Raw genomic sequence first — 19,559 nt, 5'->3', positions numbered from 1 at the left:
ACCAATTTTTCATGAAGAATAACATTAACAGTGTGTATTTCCTTTTTTCCTCCTCTCGTGTGTATTTGCATCTGCTGTGCATGGGAAGGTGAGATTATATCCATTTTAAGATGTCTATATATGTCTAAGGTAGGAAGAGAGAAACCACATTTTGAAAATATGAGTCAATACCTGAAGGTCTTGCAAAAACAAACTTATTACCAGACTGGTTTCCACAGGTATCTTGTAAAAGGCACATAATGAGATGAGATGCGATTATCTGTGGTAAGAAGAATCTTACTCCTTTATATTTAAATAAATTTCACACATCAGAAAGGAATGGCACAGTCATTTTCTACACCAGCACTGCTAAGAGGCAGTAGATAGTGGTCAAAATATTTATATACTTCTCTTTCTCACTGCATGTCTGCAAAAGCATGATTCAGGTCAGTTAGAGAACAGAAGAGATATTGTAATGTCCAGGAGCTGTAAGCTTATTATCTTTATCATTATAAAAGATTTTAGTCATGTCCATGCCCAGCCGGAACAATGGTTAGGCATCCAAAAGTATCTCAATTCACAGAAATGAAGAATGCAGCTTGTAGTGCAGACCAAAAAGAGGAAGGTGGGCATTCCTGCCACATGCAGAGGGAAAGTATTGCGTTTCAGCTGTTCCCACCAAAGCCAATACAATTGGAATGAATCATAACCTTGCAAGAAGCAGGTGATTTTCCCTTCCTCTGCAGAAGGCTGTAAATCCCATTGGCCTGCAGGGACTCACAATTCTCACTCTAAAAAGTGCCAGTAAGTTGCTGGTTTATGTACTGTCCTACACAGACTGCCGCAGCTGAGTCAGTTCTCACCATCTTCTTCTTTCTTAACACCAAGCAGCTTGGAGAACTGCTGCCTCACCTAACTGGTTTAAACCAAAACTTTAAAAAAAAAAATCAAGAAATTTCAATAAAATCAAAAATATCATATCTGTCAGCTAGATAAGGTTTAATAGTGACTAAGAGTCTTAATATTTTAATGCTTGTAAAGCAGTTGCATATCATAAGATATGCCATAATGTGCATCAAAGGACCAACCATGGCCTATCATCTTCACAACATAGTCTATGGAACATTATTGAAAAGAAGACATGATGGAAGCACAAATTATCGTGCAAACCACAAAGTTATCATGTAGAAATAAGGACTGCATATAGATTGATGGTTTGCATTTAGAGAATCTCGTGAAGTTTGTATGTCTTTTCAGACCAGTCACAAAGCTGAAGCAACAAAAAAAGGCTGTAAGTACAACAAAACAGCTCATGTAGCAGAACTCCTTTGTTTATTCAAACTCCATTTCTGCTCTAAACAATATGAACTTTGTCTAGTTTCAATATTCTTGTACATCTAAGCAACATAAGACTACAGTGTAAAGAGAAATGCTGGTCAAAACATTGCAATTCTGTAGATAGAAACTTAAATACATCCAACCGAAGCGGACTACATAGTGTGCATTTCTGAATCTGGATCAAACTATTAAGATCCTATTGTGTTCAACTATTCAAACAGCGTTTGCAAGCAGTGTGGCATGAATTTTATGAAGAAATTTATAAGTAACCCTGTAGCAAGAGTTCCCAAAATAAATTACTCAAGAAAGATAATTTATAACTTTGAGCTTAGCTTTCCTAATTTTGTCAGTCACTGGCCACTTGTAATCAATACTATGTAAAACCTTCAGAGAAAACCACTATTTACAGTGTCCCTTGGCCCCCTTTTTAGCAAGCGATGCGTTCCTGACCGTGCTCAGCATGGAGCATGGGAAAGCGTGGGTGTACAATTCTCAGCCCTGAAGTCAGGAGCTACTGATGAACTTGGCAGGGATTGGGATCCAGCAGCAGCTGCTTCTCACGAAGGTCATGCAATCCCTCCCATGAGAGGCAAGACAACCTGCTTCTTCACTCCTGCTGGGTGTTCAACGAAGCAGAACCTGAGATATCCCAGTGTGCACAGAAAGAAAAACTTGCATCTCTGAATGGGCAGATGCCTGCCCTGCTGCTGAGGTCAGAGCTCATCAGGAGCTGTGATACAGGTCCTATTGCTCCTCGGAGCAAGCTGCACTCCTGTCATGCCAGAAGAAGCTCACGGGCTGGTGCCAGACTCCTCTAATGGAAATGCCCGTGTGATTCAGATGAACAAGTAGGTCATACTGATTTCCCTTTAGGCAGGATGGACTCTCACCCAAAGAACAGAGGGATCCATTCCCACCGGAGCTTTACAAACCTCAGTAAAATTTTTATTTATTCATCTCTCTTAACTGCTACACACAGTCATGGTAAAAGGCAGCAGAGCTGTAAGAAAAGAAAATAAGAAACACTGTAAGTAATCCATTATCAAGACAATTCGAAGATGAGTCTGGTTAGTTGTTAAGCACTGAAAATGAGAAAAAAAAGTCATTATTACACGTAAAAAGTTTCCCCACGCATTTGCATTTTGCAGTTACTGCACCTGCACAGTAGCCCTCAGTGATTTCCTAGGTTGTTCTCCAGGTTGCAAAAGCAGGCAACTCAAGGGTATAAAAAGGGCAATCCTGAGGAAGTTATAAGCTTCTTTACAAAGTAATGATCCCTTTATCTGCAATCCTTGTTCTCAGTTTGAGAAGTGTATACGTATAAGCTCTACTGAGTCATAAACGAGGACCTCTACTTAGTTCAAAATAAAGCAATGAGAAGAAAGAAGTGTGGCTGGTGTCATGCCTAGCACAGACAGGACACCCAAGTAAGCCCCACTTCAAAGCTACTTCTGAGTAAACTTGTTCCAGGTTCTTGCATGCTCTGATCCAGAATGGAGCTACAGACTCAGACCAATTTTATGTTTGTATTATCTCTATACTCACTGGTTTTAATGTTTAGTATTCTGTAGACTTTCACATTGAATTACCATCTTCCACAACAAATTTCTATTCCTGGGGAACTGAAAATAAAAATACCAGATGTGTCTGCTCAAGCAGATTGCAATTCCTGTTCTGAAAGTGTATAATTCTTTTTTCTTTTTTACTATTTAAACAACCTCCATGCGTTCTCTAAGAAAAACATACTTAAGCGGTTTCTTTAAAAAAAAAAAAGTTAAAGCTTTGATGTGATGGATGCATTGAACATGTCAGGAAGAGTATTATCAAAAGGAGAAGTTTAAAGCCATTCCCTGGGGTATATATGTTTTGATGTCCTACTGTCCTTGTCATACATGAAAGTATTTGGTCTATCTAGAAATTCATTTGACCCAGAAAAACAAATTGTTCAGAGTTAAGAGGGAAAAAAAAAACCCACACAGAATAAGGACTGGGACTATGATACACTCACTATTACATTGCACTCTCTGTTTGAAGTAGATTAAGAAGAAGCAGTAATAAGTAATTAAAATGTGTCCCATTGGGCCAGTACTACTGTCCAAACACTTCTGTAATAAAATAAAATAAAAAAAAACACATTTAAAAAAAAAGCCACACACAACAAAGGACTCTAACTCCCAGATGCCTTGAATTGCTTTCTTCAGGTTGCTGCCTGAGGTTTCATTCATATGGCACAAGCTTCCTAGGTGGCAATATATCTGGAATTTTTTTTTTTAATGAAGGCTAAAAGTGATCTAAGGACAAGATCATCCTATATTTCTTCTTTATGAAAATATAGCCATTAACACATGATTCAGATAACAGAAAAAAAAAAGGTTTCACCAAATGTAATTATACAGCCCCTCTAAGATTATATGATACTATTATTTCCCTGATATTAAATAAAATATATTATTTTTATTTTTAATAAAATCAAATTTTAAATTGCTCTTAAGCTTCTGGCAAAAGTGTTTGCTCCAAAGGTGTCTTATAAAATGCAAGCTGAGAAATTTTTCCCTGGGCTTCAGGGTGTTTGTTGAAAACACAGACAACTCAATAACAAACTTCAGTGCAACTTCCAGGACAGCTTCTGTGTCCTAATAGAAGGTAAAGAGAAGACTTATTTGCCACGTTTTTGGGAAGTCCTGATTAAGTCCTTTTTATAGGTTGCAGACAGACTTCCACGAACTTCAACATCAGTTGGGTCACAACTTTATTTGAAAATGACACTTGCTGACTGTCATAAACTTCTTCAAGAATGAGAGAACATGAGGGTTAGAGCAAGGTATAGCAAAACTGAGTGACTTATGGATAAAACTGGTGGCAGCCAGATTCACAGCAGAGAGCTAGAAATAAACTCTAAAAAAACCAGTTTGGCTATGCAAGAGTGAACAGCATTTCTGGCAAACCAACAATTAGCCAAGATTAAGAAGTATTACAAGTTCAATGATATCAGAATAATTTTCTTAAAATAGTAGAACAGTAGAACTTGCCTTGTGGGCTTTGACAAGCTCTCCAATTTTGTCTTTTGGCAGAATGATGATACAACTGGAGAAAACTTAGAACTGAAGTAAATCACAGAGATGCCCCTAGACCTGATACATCACAGGTCTAAGGAATGATGAATTACAGCCCTTTAGAAAGGTTCACTGTAATGAAAAAAGTGACCTTGAATGCTAGTGATGACAATCCACTCAGGAGTGACTGCTCTGGTCCAACAGCAAGAGTCAGTCATTTGTAACTTTATCATCCTGAAATTCATGGTTCACCGCTGGAAAGAATTTGAAAGAGACAAAGCTGCAAACTTTGTAGTACTTCCAAATCTATCCCCTGGCTCTGGGCTTCCTGAGCACTTGCACATTCTCACATACTAAAATACAGTTTTGGAGAAGTGGAACCAGGCTGTTTCAAACAGCCCTTGCTTTCAGGATGAACAGCATGAATGAATGAACACAAAAAATTCCTCAAGACCATCACAGATGTGTCCTGGTTTGTACAAAATAAACACACCTTAGACAGACACTTTCCTACACCGTAAAAGTTTTAGTACTATGTAGCGAAGTCCTAAAATACAGAATTTAGTAAGATATGCACAAACCCAATATTCAAGTGAAAATATTTAAGTGTAGCAAATCTTGCCTTACTAAAGTGATTAATTCTTATTATCATTTTTCCTTTATGTACAGATCACAGCCTAGCACCAGACTTGACCATGAGGTGCATGGTTAAACGTTGAAAATTGTGGTAATATGAGTATATTCCTGACTTGCCTAATCATAAAATGTTCTGACAAAGTATAAAATGCAAATCATGTGTTATTGCCTTAAATTGTTCCAGTTCATTTACCTTACTATGAGCATTCATTACAGCTAATTATTGCAACAGATTTTTATTATTCATAATTACTTTTTCACATTGTAATGATCATAAATTTTGAAAATTCTGGTCATCATCTGCCAACATTCATGCTTGTCAGATCTCTTTTTTGTACAGAACATTTTGCATACTCATTATCATTAATATGTTTGTAGGCTGTTATTATTAAAATGTAGTAAGGATCATTTAAAGAAACTCCAATACTGTTTCTTAAATACATCCTTTTAGTCCTAATGACAGACTGATGCTGATCTTAATTTAGAAAAGAAACAAAATGGTACTAATTAGATGTACAGTTTATTCCTTGCACTAACTCTGCCAGGCTTGTGAATGCACCTACAGTTAGGCAGAAATTATTTCCCTGTTATTATCATACAGACAGCAAGGCATTTTAAAGACCAATTTGCAAAATTAAAAGGCTGAAAACATAAAGCATTCCTTTCCAGCAAAAATGGAGAATGAGAGAAACAGCAAAAGACAGAAAGAAAACTGCCTACACAGCTGTAAGCAACAAAACGTTCACAGAACCAAGAAACACTCAATAACTTAAGCTCATCAATCTGGTTCCATTTTATGAGGTAGCTGTAGATGTCAGATAGCTGTTTCATCAGGCAGAATAAACACAGAGGTTTTATTGTTGGGACTAACATTATTCTGCAGTTTCACTTGGTTTGCTAGTTCTGAATAGAACAAAATACGAACTGAGTACTTCCCTCAGAAGGGACTCTGATTTATTCTGCGCAGGACATCAGATATTACTGGATAATTTCATAAAACTTAAAAAAATAATTTAGGTGACCTGAACTGGCAGATGAAGCAAGGGCACAGAAATAAAAGAAATAAACCCAACTAATGAAAGAAACATCTTGATTCATTGTGTCATTCAGTGCCATGAGAAATTCTGAATTTATTCATTGCTAACAATGATACTTTAATGACTGTATATTGCTAACATATAGTATGGTAGACAGAGAAAAGGAAAAAAATACTCTGCATATCAAAAATTAGGTGGGTCTTTTATTAATATTTCTCAAGTGTCTGAGGAAGTTACTGTGGATTGAAGCTTACTAGATATACTCACTATCCACAGAGCAGATTAAATGACAGGAAAAAGAAAGCAATTACAAATTTCACTTTTTCATTGAGCTTGTGCATAACATATGATGCCAGCAAAGTTAGGGTATATCTTCCTAAACCATTTGGACAGAACACAGTCTGGCAGCTTTAAAAGAAAATAACTGCATATGTGGTGATGAAACTGCTGTACCTCTGACAAGAAAAACAGAAGATAAGGAGGTTACCAGTCACGGTTGACTAACTAAAGCCTTTGACAGAACTTGACATTCGATGATCCAACTTGAAAGGTTATGGAACACATTCCAGGCTGATTAAATGGGTCAGAGCTTTTCCTATGGACCATAGCCAGCAGGTTAAAGTCAATTGTGTCCCCTCCAATTGGCAAGTGATTAATGGAGATGTCTCCCCCGGGCACTAAATTGGGACCTTTACTCTTTCTACTAATGATTAAGAATCGGGTGTTACACCGTGCAGCAGTAAAGAATATGCACGTGATGCTTCCCTCACACAGTCTCTTTTAAATCACTTCATTATAGGTCTCAAACTTTAATAAAAAGATAAAATAAATAGTTATGCATGATTTTAAGAGTCACTAACCAATAAGACCTGTACACTCTGTTCTTAGCTGAGCAATACAAACACAGAACAAATCCACTTATTGCATTAACTTGCTTGATTTACACAGTACAGTTGAGATCATTTTCTGTACTTTTGCCTCATATTTCTTGGAGAAATATGTTAGAATAATATACAAATTCAATTAGGAATAGGTGAAAATACCTCCTTTTCATTTCCCTATTAAAAACCAGCTTGGAAAATCAAGTTAAAGCTCTATCAGCAAACAATTTAAGACATCTTTAAGGAGAAACTCCATCCCTTAAAGAGACTGTGATACAGGCATCAGGACCATTTTTTGAAAATGCACAACCCATGATTTGGACACACTAAATATGAAGTGATAAATAATTGAAAACTTTCCATTACAGCTAAGAAAAGAGAGCTGGAGACAACCAGATTATATGTTTCAAATGGAAATGAGCAGTAGTGTTTTAGGAAAAAGTCAAATATTAATTGAAAGAAGTCAGAGGAATCTGACATTGAACAATTACCTGAAAGCAGTTTGTTAAGCTAGTTCTTCACTGATTTTGTTCATAGCTAAATGTATCTCCATTTCTCATGATGTAAGTAAAATATGTGTTTATATCCTTAAGTTCCTTTCAAACTTCTGTATAGCTTTTAAACCTATATACTGGAGGGGTTAATGTCTCTTTTATTGCTAGAAATAGAATTTGAATGCTCTATTTTAGAAAAAGCAAGATATATTGAGAAAATCTTCAGATAAAATCAGTCTGAGGCTTGATGTGTGTTTAAAGGACATCAGATTTAACTGTGTTCATCAGTTTAGGGAGACATAAGGAGATGAGCTCATGGCTGACTCTGAGCTAATGTGCCCACCTTTTTGAGCAGATCAAAATAAAATCACCACATATAAAATTTGTGGGAAACCTCATCAGAAGAAAGAAAAGGGTAAAACATACATGGAAAAATTGATTACAGTTTTTCAAACTGAGATATGACTCTTATCTAAGTAAAAAAAAAAAAAAGCAAACATTTTAAAATATTACTGGATATATCTGCATAAATTTGTGAGCAGTGAATGATTATCAAAGATTATGTTTCTAATGAGGAAGAGGGTCTCAGATTTATGTTGGTTGATATCTTTATCAATGAACAATAAAGAAAAATATCACATCACTGGCAAAAATGTCTGAAAAAAATTAATGAATGAGAAAATGAAAAAGCTGAAGAGATGTGGTCACTGCTTTGATTACCAGTCTTACAAGTTCACTGGAAATGTCATATCACATTTGAAAGTTTTTTCCTAAATGATGTGTCTAGTTACACAAGTAATAACTTGAAAAAGCCCTGCAGTCAGGAGGTTAGATTAGGCGCTGATAATTGTCCTTTGCACCATCACAATCTGTGAATCTCTAAATCTAACATATTTATTTCTTCCTGTTTGTAGCGTTGCACTTGACAAGAAATGAAAAGTTTTGGGTTTATGTTATGACATTATTATATGAAATATTAACAGGATAAAAAACTTGTCATCACTATGTTAAGGCTCAGACTTTCAATACAGCCATCTGATAAAATATATCAAGAAGGTAAAACTGTAATAAATTAAAACTTGTAATAATTAATTTAGCATCATTCATTTCCTCTTCTTAGAAGCATAGAAATGTTGATTGGAAGTGACCTCTTGGTCACAGCAAGGCAACTTAAACATCTCAAAGTGCAGTCTGCAGCTGCTGCCCTTTGTGTCATCTGGTGCTACCAAGAAGGTTATGACTGTGCCAGCTTTGTGACTGCCTCTTAGGCAGCTGTAAGCAATCAGATCACCCTTTAGGCTCCTTGATATCTAGCCTTATCACTACCTAGATACTTGTCAAACTCTAAAAACAAAACTGTCAAATACTGAAATTCATGTACAAGTGAAAAGGGACACTTTATTCTTTTTCTTGGGAACTAAGAAAATAATTAGCTTGCAACTTTCATGTTCTAGGGTGTATCACCAAGATTCCATACCTCTCAAGCCTTTTCAAAAATAATTAACTATCCTTCCGAAGTTGCCATGGCAAACCTTTCTGATTCCTAGCTTCAGGCTGCTCTGGTGAAAAAACATTTCTTGTTCTCTGCTTCCTGGTCTAAATACCCAGTAATCTGGGGATCTAAATATGCTGTTAGATGACTGTTAGATGCAAGAGGTAATACAAATGTTATATATGTGTAATATGTATATTGAAACTCTGAAAGGAAATATTTAATAGCCTTTGATGTTCTTTCAGACTCTCAGCAGCCCTCTCCAAATTATCTTTTCTGCCTTTTATGACACATCTTGCTTCAGAAAGGTACAAGTGGGAAGATGTGTAGCAGAAAATGCCCGCAATAGAATTAAACTTCAATAGTATCCCTTTTTATTGTCAAAGGACTGAATAGATATTGAAAAGGTACACCTAGAATATTCTTCAGATCAAGACTATCACTTCACTGAGTGTCTGATATTAGCCATCAGCCATCTTAGAAGGTTTCTTGAACGCTAGAAATCCAGGAATTGCCAGCAGGCTATTGTAATCAATGGCAGGAAAAAAACAAACAGCAAAGCAACCACAAACAAACAAACAAAAAACAACCTAGGGAGTGGCCCATCTCTTTCATTACTATTGTTGACAGGTATATTATCAGGAACTAAGACGGCTTATTTGAATGGACAAAATTTTACATCTAATATGCATAAACCATGATGAATTACATGGCATGCTTTGAGTATCTTGCCATAATGTCTACCTTGAAGGCAGCTCTAAATTGTTGTTATTCCAACTGTAAGGAAGAACTTGCAACCTAAGATAATGACATGAAGATTTAAAGTAGCATTGTCTAATATCCTAAACCTCTCAGGTAATGAATTAGACGGTAATGATCTCTGTGAGGCACAAGTGAAAGCATGAGACAAACAGAGTCTACACTCTGAACTAAGACTGTAACCTGAAAATTAAATGAAACTAAATGATTACCTAAACCAAACATACAGTAACTCTTTTTCTCTGTAAGTTCACATGGAATAAGTTATTAGATCTCCCTATTTAAAAATATAGGTTTTATTTATCATGTAATGATGGATAGAGCAGTGGAAAGTAACACAGACCTTACATAAAATATGCAAGATAGCCTTGAAAGATCATCATTATTAGTCTTTAATATCCTGTATTGTTTGTCTAATAATGTAAGCACATCTATTTTACCAACACTGCAAGATATGCACTGCATAAATGGACATCAGTTTTAGTCCTGCTGTCAGTTTGCACTCACAATGACCAGGATTGATAAGTGAATTCACTAAAAAACATACAGGAAAATACACAGATTGGTAAGAAGAGTGTGCAAGGTGTTGTACACATAAGAGAATTCATAGTCAAGAAACCAGGGTGGAAAGGAGGATATCTTAAAAAGGATGGGGACTGTGCTTACACTTTTCCAGGGAAATCACCATCTGAAGTGCCTGTACAATGATGTACACACAGCATGGGCAGTGAGAAGGAGGAATCAGAGGTCTGCTTGCCATTGCAGAGCTACAAGTTCATTAAGATCACAGAGACATGGTGGAATGGCTCACACAGCTGGAGTGCTGCCATCACTTTGTACAGGGACTTCACGATAAACAGGCCAGAATGGGAAGGATGGACAGTTGCCTGCATAGGGACAGGTGATAAGCCAGCTGAAAACTTACAGTTTGGGGTTTTAGACAGTGGACCTACAAGAGTGATGCTCTAATGAGTACTCCTCTAAGTAAGTCGGCTGACAATACAAGACAGTAGTTCTCCTGACAAACCTTGCCAAATGTATATCTTTAGACCATGTAACACTATTACTGCTTTGAGTGTCCACCATACCTTCAGAATACTGCTAGGCATTACATCTTGGATATCATGGAATGTTTCATTTTTTCAAGAAATTTAGTTTTTGTCTTGATAACAAATGAACCAGTTGTTGAAATCTTAGTTTTTGTTTGAGGAACAAAATTCTCATTTTGGGAATGTGTATCTGTGGGGAACGTGTTTTAGGGATACTGGGTGATGCATCCTGGGAGAGGTAGTTCCCAAAATACACTCTAACACACATGGACAGTGGTAAGTCCCATGGTGGTTGGCTAAGCGAATCACGTGTTGTCTGAAGGCATATAAAAGGTGCTGTTTGCTTCTAATAGACAGATTTGGTTGTTGGAAATCCAAGCAACCGAGTCGTGTGGTTTATTTATTATATTAATAAAGCCACATGTATCAATAAATCTCAAATAGTCAGAAAATGAAACCAATTTTTGTTGGTAGAAAATGAGCAAGACAATCACATCCCAAAGACAATTAATTAGAATTCTAATGTGCACTGGGTAAGGAAAACCAGGAGTTTATTTCTTGGTTTAGATTAAAAAGCGTGGGAAGACTTAATGAATGATGATTATCCTTAATATTAAGCTTATGACCAAACCTGGAGTTTAAGGCCACTTGAACCCACTGCCCCTCTAGAGCCAATAAAGTGAGATGCTGAGATTAAGATTGAATCTACATGCAGTGAGAATGCTATTAAATTAACTAAACTTCAATAGTCTAGTTTATCTAACCTCTTTGTGAGGTATTTGAAGAATGCATTATCCTTAATTTGTTCTTCTTAACAATAGCACAATGCACTTTCCAGTTTACTTATGTTTCTTTGCCATTTAACGAGATTTTGGATGTCACCCTAAGCACTAAACACAAACAAAGCATTGAATTATCATAATTAAGTTAAATTTGGGGCAATTGTTCTCAATCTGTACTCATTTTATATTTGCTACTTCTCCTGCAGACCTGAAGTACATGCGTGCATAATTGTGGCAGTGCGTTTACCCCACCCCCTACCAGGCTGCACTATGATCTGAGAATATTTCTAACAATTATTCCAAGATAAGATATTTTTTCTCACTAGAAACCCTTGCTTGCTTTACAAAAAAAAAAAAAAAAAAAAAAAAAAAAAAAAAAAAAAAAAAAATTGGTGTTTAACTCAGACAGCCAGAGTTCAAGATTTTAGCCTTCTTCCTGAAAGATGTTGCCTATCTACCTAATTAGATGCCGTGTGCGGCTTTTATCCTTCTTGCACAGTATGTACAGACAATAAGTACTTGAATTGGCTCATTTCATGCAGGCAACACAACTTTCTTGAAAACAGCCTGAAGCAAAATTTGAAGTCTTTTCATTTTTCAAGGAAGATGAGGTGTTACAAGCACTCTGGAGAAACAATTGAGGAAGAAATAGTGACTAGGTGCTTAGCCAAGCTAAACAAATAAAAGCAACTGCAAAGATGAGCAGAACATCCAGAGGTTAAGACAGCACTGCACCCTGAAGGCTGGAGAGATCATTCATTTATTACAGTAACCAGTTTTTGATAGTTGAGGTTGTGGACTCCATTCCCAACCTGCTGAGTAGCAGACTTTGTTGAGTGTCACTTTATTAGCAGCCATGATGTCAACTGATCCTCTATCACCTCATTAAATCATTAGATAACCAGAGTAGCAGCTCAAACAATGCTGAGATGCTTCCAAATATTGTAAAGAAATGAAACATGAAAAGACACTCTGCTTCCTTGGCCAGAGATATTTCATGTAAGAACTTCAGGTATCTGTATCCTGATTTTTACTTGGTACACAAAGATGCTGAGCATTTCTCTTATTAATGTCCCACATTCTACCAGCTTCCATCAGGCACTGACATGGCATTGCTCTGTCTACCTTGTCTGATGGCAGGAGACTCCATGAGACAGAATCTAACCAGACAGTAGGTTGACATTGTTGGTGAGTCCAACAACATTGCAAATACAATGACAATGTGTTTAAAGTGGTAAAGGTCAACACTAAAATTTTTAGGTGAACTTTAAGTTCAGATGCTTATCCAAAGCTACTTTGAAGTTACACAAATGTGATTTTGGTTTTGTGCTCCTTCTCCAGGTCAGAGGTCAGCAACATTTCTTTTAAATTAGTCCCCAAAATAATCAAATTCTTACCCGGAAGACATAGAAATCACTTGTAAATTATTTCTGTGAAATAAAAATAGATTTGTACCTTCATTTATTTTATCCTCTTCTAAGCCATTTTTCCTTCCCAGAACCACAGTTTGCTGATACACTCATCCTCAGCTCTGTATCCTCAACACTGTAGGCCAGCTACTGTACTCAGATCTTTAGGCTCTGCCTGGCTCAGGGATGCATTGTTCAGACACTGCTGCAACCACCAACCTCTCACCAGTTCAGAGACATGTGTATCACAACATTTTGAACAGCCAGAAATCATCTTAGTCATTGTTCAATTTCTGGTTCAGATTTCTATCACCTTGTCCATTCTGACTTCCATCACCACTATCTCTCTACTGCCTTAGCCTCATTACCTCCTTGTAATACAGAGAAGCAGGAACCAAACCCAGGACCCAAAATGACTGGCGTATTGTGTAAACACAAAACACAGAACTGTCTAGCAATGAATCTAAATAACTGTGTGTTTGTAAAGGGTAGCCAGACAAGTAACCCACAGAGAACATACACAATATAATTTTGGTTCTACCCACAGCAAAATGTCAGCTGTTCTAATTGTGGCACATCCCAGCAAATATTGAAGGTGAGATGATAAATACAGATCAGCTTGACATCAGCTGTCACAAGGAAAACAAATGAACTTACAGTGATGGAAACGGTGGAGAATACCAATAACACAGGCAAATTTAAAGGAAATAACAGTGTCAGATCTTGCCTAGTTGTTTTAATTGAAAATTAGACAAAAATACAGTGTTTAAAGAAGGACATATAAGGCACTCAGGAACAATGACAGCATATGTCTATCAAGTGTAGAAACTTGCCTCTGAAAACAAGGTAAATATACAGTGATATCTCTCCAGCATACACTCACAATGTCCAACAGACAGTTAAATTATATGTCGTGTAATTAAAATACATGGGGGTTGTGTTTCCAGCCTTTGCTGACATTTATAAAGCACCAATTCTTGGAGTCTCAGACTGTTTCAGTAGAAATACTGGCTTCTCTGATGTTACCCACTCCTGTTTGTGCACCATATTAGCCTTTCAGTTCTTACAGCAAAACCACTTCTATGCTTCTGCTGAGAGCAAATCTGGGCAATCTCTCTGGCTTAAAGTACACTTGGGAGAGAAGAGAGAGAGGGAGGGAGAGAGAGAAAAGTGTTTTCAAAGCCAAATCAGTTTGCTGCAAGCTGTCAGTGTGGGTGCACAGACATTTGTGCCAGCACAGCTAAGAGACCCATTCATCACAGCATGATGAACAAGCAATTGAGAGTGTTTCTACCTCTTGTGATTGTTGACAAAACCTTGACAATGGAGGGAAAGAGGCTCAAGTTTGTTATTTTTTAAATCTTTCTCTTACAGATGAGATGATGCCAGCTAACTCACAGGACAGGAGCTTTTGCAGGAACTGAAAGTTCCAGTGAAGGAGGTAGATTTAAAAGCCAAGGGAATCCTTAAAACAAAAGATGCTGAAATAATTCCTTGCTGAAAATTGGAATGAGCACTTGTAACTGTGGACCCTTCTCATAGCAGCTGGTCTGGAACCACTTTTCTTACTTTTTATCAAACTTTTCAGGCCATCTTTACCCTGTCTTTCCCTCACAATTGTTGAATACTGCCTGAGTCATAAAACAGACACAAAGCAGGTATACTGCAGCACTCAAGCTGTGCCTGTTTTCAGCCTGTAGTTTTCAATTTTTCATACAATAAGCAAGTACCCTTTCCTACTGAGATACTTTCAGTTATAAATGCCTCCATTGTAGATGGTGCTCTGGAGGGAACTGGTTCAGATAATGCAATGCTGAAAGGCAGGGGAACATTTTTCCTAATTGGACTCTCGAGTTTGGAAAGTCTTTCTTTACTGGCTGGAGGAAATACTTCAGACTCAATGTCAGGACAAGAGATGATATATAAGAAAGGGAGACGGAAGGAATCTAAGGTAGAGCCTAATTTATGACTCTTGAATAAATCTTTTTTGATTGATTGCATTCAGTCTGTTTCTGTGCTCAGTTGAAACTCCCTTAAACAGCAGTCCTGTCTCTTTCATTTGCAAAGAAGTTAGAAATATGCCTCTGTCTCTCTTATCTTTGGTGTTCAAATGACTGTAAGCATTTTTTCAGTCTAAGAGTACTGTTCCATATTAATTCCTGGTTTAATACTGTGGCTCTGTGCCAGAGATCATTTTGACCCATTATACATAACATAACAAAAGGAACACTGTAGAAGGAAAAGAGATTTTAAGAGCATAATGAAGACTTGCAGCAGTAGCAAAGGATAAAAATAGTTAGGTGAAAAACACAAAGGAAGGAAAACGGTCTTGAGACAATGCGTAGAAAACTGCAGGGCAATAACCCCACTGTTAGAACAGTAAACAACCATTCCAGCTTTCATTTTAAACACTTAGGAAAAACTTGATAAAAATAAGCTGACAAAGCTCAAGAAAAGACAAAATTTGCACAAGACAGTAGATCTAACATCAGGCACAAAGTGTTTGCTCCTTCTAATTGCTTTTTGTCTTAACACATGGAAGGTCTGTGTCAAGTCCAAGGTTAACTGAATATTCTTTAATTAAGTCTAAGAAAATAACTCCAGAAGTCCCTATTTTGGTGACCACTAGTCTTAAGAAAACTCAGAAGTCAGTTGGCACCCGCCTGAAAATTCTCTACACACCTAAATAGCAGACCCGGATGTGCACATCTTTCTGATTTTTTAACATTCTGAATGAAGGAAGATGAAGTAATCTGGGCAAGTTAACTCAGAAGAGAGAGAATGGCAGGAGAAAAGTACTTCGACACTGTGTTTCTTGCATTAAAAGAGCAAGGGACCATTTCAATGAGAATATTGTGTGTGTATCAATCAAATCTTAATTCATGTAGTTCAATTATAGAATTTGTTGCAAAAAGATGTCTCAGAGGCCAAAAGGGCCACCAGGCTCAAAACAGAGTCAGGCAAAGTCACAGATTATTTTATTTTTACTGGTGGTTCTAAATGCAACTTTTGAAAAGCAATCTTCCAGACTGGAACAATTATATACCATGGGAGGATTGCTCTATATTGCTAACCATTATTGTTCTAAGTGAAGACAGTATACTGGTTTAACAACTCTCATGTTGAAGGCTGCTTTCCTTCAGACTATCTTGTAATTTGATGATTAGTATACTGTGAAGAGAAACACTAACAGCACACCTATCACGACAAGTCAGAAAATTCTTCCAAGATTTCTACTTCTAGGTAAGTCACCTAAACATTAATACTTATATGTACATGTATGTGTGTATATATATATAGTGGGAAACAGCACTGCCTATAGTTGCAGGCATTTTTAAATTTCCCCTCTTTAAAAGAAAGGCAAATAGATTTAGAACACTGAGCTTCCTACTTAGCAACAATATGTGGAGATCAGAATTATAGGAAATATTCTAGTGCAAAGTATGCAGACAGCCCATGCATATATCTTGAAATTACCCATTTAAAAAAACTAAGAGAAGGTTAAACAGATAACTTCTTTGAGTCTTATGTGCTTTTCAGGTCACTGCACATTTGATTTTGCTTCCTAACTGTGCATTTTGTATTGTCTTCTACATAATGTTCATTTATCCAACCTAACTACTATTTTGCTGCTCACATTTTTTTTATTGTAACATTGGTGAAACTTCACCAAAATCAGCATCTTATTTTCCAGCTAATTATTCATACACAAATTTTGTGTTTGCTGCAAGGATATAACTAGTGAAAACAATTAGTATTACTGTGTCACACAATATTATCATTATTTGAGTTCCGTAACTGACACGCACTAGTCAACAATGCACATGGCTTTATTATTTTTTTACCCTGACCAAAGACTATCAAAGGATGATAACTGAACAGAATTATTTAAAATTTTCTGTCAAAAATTAAATGCTATTTAATGGAAATTGTTCAAAAAGTTCATCAGTTTCAAGCCTAAAATAAGTGAAGAAGAATTTTTGACTGTACAGTGGCTCAAAAACAATGAGCTGGATTACTTCATTAAAGGAAATCAAAAGCAGCCAGATTCAAAGTTCTCTATTTGGAAACTAAGCTATACCAGAACAATTGTTTAAATCACAAAATCACAGAATGGACTGGCTTGGAAGGGACCTTAAAAAGCATATACTTCCAAACCCCAGTCATTGGGAGAAACACCTTCCACTAGACCAGGTTTCTCAGAGCTGCATTCAAATTGGCCATGAACACTTCCAGGGATGGAGCATCCACAACTTCTCTGGGCAATCTGTGTCAGTGCCTCACCACCCTGACAGTAAAGAATTCCTTCCTAATATCTAATACAAACCTACCCTCTTTCACTTTAAAGCCACTCCCCCCCTTGTCCTGTCACTACATGCCCTTGTACGTCCATCTCCAGCTTTTCCCACTTTGTCGCTGACAAAGATGTTCAGCAGGGCCCATCCCAGTACAGACCCCCGAGGAACAACATCACTGCTTGTCAGTGGTCTCTACTTGGACATTTGGCTGTTGACCAAAACTCTTTCAATATCAAATCCCTGTCTTTCCTGTCTAGAGACAAGGATGTCATGTGGGACAATGTCAAATGCTTGGAAAGCAGTGATTCAAAGGAAGACATATGAATTACTGCAGATAATTATATCAGCACAACTGTCAGAGCAATCTCCAGCACAAAAAGCTTATACAACACTTATGGGCACAACCTGAAGAACATCAAGTAGAAACAGGGAAAGTTTTACTTCTGATGTAATTTAGCAGACCAGACTACCTCTATGTTTAGTTTTGTGGTCCACACTTCAAGGATATGGAAAATACCAGGTCAATAAGGCACAGAGACCAGGATGATGAACAGAAAAGAAACATTTCATAACAGGGTTTATGAAGTCAATGTAGCAAGTTAGGAGGCAAAATAGTATTGTAGACTCATACCTGAAAATATAGAAAGAAAGTTTTAAATATTTACTATACATAGTGTTAGCCAAATTAGGTTGGTGCTAACTTGTCCAAAATTACTGGAGTGACCTGAGAATTAAATTTGTCCAATTCTTTTCATACAGACAGATATCAGACAGATGTTTCACAGAGGTCAATATTTCACATTTTGGACCCTGAGCAGTGAGCAGACAGCAGTGTACTTACACGATCACTCCCTAATGGACCCCAAGATGTAATCGGGAGTTAATATATTGAGACAACCCATATTTTTAATGTGCTATACATCTACAGAGAATGGCACTGGGAAAAAAAAAAGAAAAGGAAAAATATTTCAAATAGGAGCTAACTGGGAAGCATAGAGGAAAGAAACCTCTGCATAGTGTCTGGCTTGGAAAATCTGTTGTGCTACTGGTGAAACAGTATTAACGACATCTAGAAAATTCAAGCGCACACTTTAATACTACTTTTTTGCAAAAATCTGTGACTGTCTAGAACAGTAAAATAAAGATCCAATGTAGTGTGGTGATAGTGTCTCTTGCTAGCCTTTTTACTTCCTGCAAGAACCGTGACAGCACCCAGAAAACTGTGGTTCTTATCAGTGAACATTTTAAATGAATAGACAAGTATCTAGATCTGACAGGTGAAGTAGAGAAACACAGTGTCAAACGGTGCACAAAAAATTCATCTAAATGCAGGTTTAAGAATAAAGAACCTAAAATTATAGCAAAGGTGAAATTGCATGACAGTTCTTCTATAATGCCCTGTAATCATAGGCAAATGAATGTAATATAAAAGGAGCATTTTCAAAGGTGCTCTGCCTGCTATTTCCTTCAATAACACAACAACTAAGGCAAGCAACCTTCCCCCTTCCTTAGTATTGACCTAGAGCTGTCATTGTCAGTATCCATGTACTAAACAAGACATTTTTAATGTAAACTCATCTCACAGTGTTCAGAAAATTGGAAAAAAAATGTATAATGCTTTGCAGTAGACTTGTCACACTAAAGTACTACTCTTAAAAATTAAAACTGAAGGCACGCCTCGCAACCCTGGGCTGGAATAAACACCAGAGCATCTTCAACATCAATGAGAACAGAGTGGAACTATAGATACTGAGAGCAAAGACTTCAGAGTTACATTTTGACTCTGTTTTAAACATTGACTCACACGTACTTCTATCACACATCTATCAGATGTGCATTTGTACATCTTAGACATGCAGCTGTGACACAAATGTACTGTCTGGTCCTTTAAATATGTATATTTCACAAGCTTCTGATGAAATGCTCTGTACTGTCATGATCAGCAGATTCAAAGCTCTGTGAGTTTACTAACTAGTAAAGAACAAATGTGAATACAATTTATGAATTTAACCTTTATGTCTTGCATCTTTCAGAATCAAAACTTAGCACTCCAAAAGAAATATTGAAATAATCATAAGTGTGCCATATTAACACTTGAAATATGTAGACTGATACTGAATCATCAATGCACACTATGATATTTTGGAATTTAAAGTTTTAAAATGTTTCTTCTTGGATCAAATGGCCTACCATAATCCATAATCATTACTTCACATTTTTCTAGACAACATATTATTGTTGTTTAAAGGACCACACTCTGATGAGACATAAACCCTCTAACACAATTGTTTGCATAGCAGTCTACCACACAAATGGAGGAATTCAGGAAGCTTTATCTTAGACAATCAACTT

Source organism: Corapipo altera, unplaced genomic scaffold (genome assembly GCF_003945725.1).
Source record: "Corapipo altera isolate COAL_440 unplaced genomic scaffold, ASM394572v1 22, whole genome shotgun sequence".
In the NCBI taxonomy this organism is placed as follows: domain Eukaryota; kingdom Metazoa; phylum Chordata; class Aves; order Passeriformes; family Pipridae; genus Corapipo; species Corapipo altera.
This window is presented reverse-complemented; position numbering follows the sequence as displayed.